The sequence below is a fragment of the Hippichthys cyanospilos genome, chromosome 20, assembly GCF_059441005.1.
Source record: "Hippichthys cyanospilos isolate Australia breed blue-spotted pipefish chromosome 20, RoL_Hcya_1.0, whole genome shotgun sequence".
Taxonomy (NCBI): Eukaryota; Metazoa; Chordata; class Actinopteri; order Syngnathiformes; family Syngnathidae; genus Hippichthys; species Hippichthys cyanospilos.
The window spans coordinates 14,387,501-14,390,000 of NC_142388.1; the positions used below are offsets into that span (position 1 = coordinate 14,387,501).

General features: G+C 39.9%; 1 protein-coding gene across 1 annotated transcript in view; it reads right to left on the minus strand.

The window, feature by feature from the left end:
• Nucleotides 1-2,500, minus strand: part of mdn1 (midasin AAA ATPase 1) — a 197,189-nt gene that overhangs the window by 109,568 nt on the left and 85,121 nt on the right. The gene's annotated exons all lie outside the window — the stretch shown is intronic.

The following is a 2,500-nucleotide window of genomic DNA, read 5'->3' on the forward strand; positions in this document are numbered from 1 at the left end:
TGTGTGTTCTGCGATTGGCTGACAACCAGTCCAGGGTGTCCCAGGCCTGCTGCCAAAGACGTCTGGGATAAGTGCCAGAAAGCCAGCGATCCTAGTGGCGATAAGCAGCAACTTGCAGCTGTTGTAAGTCAGCACTCGCAGGCACATGCGCGTGCGCACATACATACACACACTTGGGGTGGAACGACGATTCAGTTCAATTTCCGGTTCAGTTTGCACGTCATGTTCATTCATAGAGACTTGCAGATCTCTCTATTTTTTTCAGTGAGGCACAGCTCTGATTACAGGAGCAACAATAATAGCCAAGTAATGTACAAACCGGATTCGGTTGAAGTTGGGAAAATGTGTAAAATGTAAATGAAAACAGAATACAACGATTTGAAAATCTCTCTCAACCCATATTGAAATGAATAGACTTCAAAGACAACATATTTAATGTTCAAACTGATAAACTTCATTGTTTGTTGCCAAATAATAATTAACTTAGAATTTCATGGCTGCAACACGTCCAGTTGGGAAAGGGCATGTTTACCACTTCATTACATGACCTTTCCTTTTAATAACACTCAAGGAACGTTTTGGAATTTCATGGCTGCAACACGTCCAGTTGGGAAAGGACATGTTTACCACTTCATTACATCACCTTTACTTTTAATAACACTCAAGGAACGTTTTGGAATTTCATGGCTGCAACACGTCCAGTTGGGAAAGGACATGTTTACCACTTCATTACATCACCTTTCCTTTTAAAAACACTCAAGGAACGTTTTGGAAGAAAAAAGACTAATTCTCTTAGCTTCTTACATGAAAGTCTTTTCCATTCTTGCTCGATATACCGCTTCAGTTGTTCAACAGTCCAGGGTCTTCTCTGTCATATTTTACGCTTCATAATGCGCCACACATTTTCAATGGGAGACAGGTCTGGACTCTAAGCAGGCCAGGGCAGAATCTGGACTCTTTTACTTCAAGCCATGCTGTTGTAAACATGTGCAGAATGTTGCTTGGCATTATCTTGCTGAAATAACCAGCGGTGTCCATGAAAAAGATGTCGCTTGAATGGCAGTATATGTTGCTTCAAAATTTGTATGTACTTTTTAGCATTTATGTTGCCTTCACATAATTAAATTAAGTCTTCAAATTAAATCACCCATGGGAACTAATGCACCCCCATACCATCACAGATGCTGGTTTTTGAACTTTGCGTTGATAACAGTCCGGATGGTCAACTTCTTCTTTGGACTGGAGGACACGAAGTCCAGTGTTTCCAAACACAATTTGAAAAAATGGACTCATCAGACCACAAAACACCTGTCCATTGTGCATCAATCCATTACACATGAGCTCGGGCACAGAGAACCCGGCGGCGTTTCTGGATGTTCATAAACGGCTTTTGCTTTGCATGGTAGAGTTTTAACCCACACTTACTGATGTAGTGACAAACTATATTTACTGACAATGGTTTTCTGAAGATTTCCTGAGCCCATTTGGTGATATCCTTTACACACTCATATCTGTTTTAAAGGCAGTGCCATCCGAGGGATCGAAGGTCACGGTCTTGGTTTCCGGCCACGGCCCTTACGTGCAGTAATTTCACCAGATTGTCTGAACCTTTTCATTATGTTATGGACCGAAGATGTTGAAACCCCTAAATTCCTTGCAATTTTTCTTTGAGAAATGTTGTTCTTAAACTGTTCAACTATTTTCTCAAGCAGTTGTGGACAAAGTGATGAACCTCGCCCCTTCCTTGCTTGTGCTTATTTTATACCCAAAACCTCGCCCCTTCCTTGCTTGTGCTCATTTTATACCCAATCATTGTATCCACCGGTTCCCTATTAGCCTGATGACATGTGGGATGTTCTAAATAGGTGTTTGATGAGCTTTTCTCAGCTTTCTCAGTATTTTTTGCCACCTTTCCCAACTTCTATTGGATGTGTTGCAGCCATGAACTTCTAAGTTAAATATTAAGTTAAATATTATTTGGCAAAAACCAATTAAGTTTATCAGTTTGAACATTACATATGTTGTCTTTGTAGTGTATTTACTTGAATATGGGTTGAGAAGGATTTTCATTTGTAAATGCTAACAGTCATATGGGTAACAAGTATCATTCAGCGAATAGCTGTTGTCTACGGTAAACTTTTTGTACTATTTCATTACTTTTCTTAATTCACTATCAGTTCTGTGAACATTTGCTATGACCATTTGGAACATAGAAAAGTGGGAATCCGAACCAGGTACCCGTTTTGAGTGCCAGAACTGACAGGGAGACCGTTATACAATCCATATAACTCCTGGTGCATTGTGAGCACTTTACAGCACACTTGAAATTGCTGTACATTTTTACTAGCATGCCAATCCAGATGCATCATAAGACCTTTTTATTCATTTCAGTTTATAATTGGGAGAATATAAATATCATAGGATCATTTGAAAAAAGCCACATTTGTCGTATCAAGACACCCACTTACTGCTCTCACAGTTACAGGTATACAGCCCCCAA